Here is a 782-nt window from a genome sequence, read left to right as displayed (position 1 = left end):
TTAGTCCTTAGTCAGCGCGCGCACTTGATTGGTCCAGAGCTTGAGCATCCATGACAGGCTGACCAATCAGAGGACGAGCCATTGATGGGGTTCGCAAAAACGCGGAAGTACCGGATTTTTTTTTTTTTTAGTTATGTTGCTGTGTTATTGTTTGTACAAGTCTAAAGCATAATATAGATCTCAGTATTGTTTAATCACATTTTTAACCACGAGTGATTGATTGAATTATTCACACGTGTGGTCCAAAAGTTTGTACCCCTTTTATTAATACAAGTGATAAATGAAATGACAGTGTGCACCATTTTAAAGCACTAATAAACTGCTCTCTCTCTCTCTCTCTCTCTCTCTCTCTCTCTCTCTCTCTCTCTCTCTTCTTCTTCTTCTTGATGATCCTATATGGATGCCCTAAAGATATATACATCCCCAAAACTGGTTATACCCCTGCTTCAGTGCACAGTCTCAACTGGATAGAGCAGATTTGTACATAAGAACTGCTGCTGTAATCATTAAGGCTGTCTCGAGCTCATCCCAGGACTCTTTATTTAGAACTGAACATCCTTTCAACCCACTTGGTACTGTTTGCCTTACAGCTTTATAATCTCACTGTCACCCAGAAGAGGATGGGGTCACTTAGAGTCTGGTTCCTCTCAAGGTTTCTTCTTCATGTCGTGTCAGTGAGTTTTTCAGGATCTAAATCTGTGTCCAGGTTTTTGTAAAGCTTCGCTTAGATATTAACCAAGAGAACATTAGCCAAAATCAACAGAAAAAAAAAGAATTAAGTT

Source organism: Ictalurus punctatus, chromosome 1 (genome assembly GCF_001660625.3).
Source record: "Ictalurus punctatus breed USDA103 chromosome 1, Coco_2.0, whole genome shotgun sequence".
Taxonomy (NCBI): domain Eukaryota; kingdom Metazoa; phylum Chordata; class Actinopteri; order Siluriformes; family Ictaluridae; genus Ictalurus; species Ictalurus punctatus.
This window is presented reverse-complemented; position numbering follows the sequence as displayed.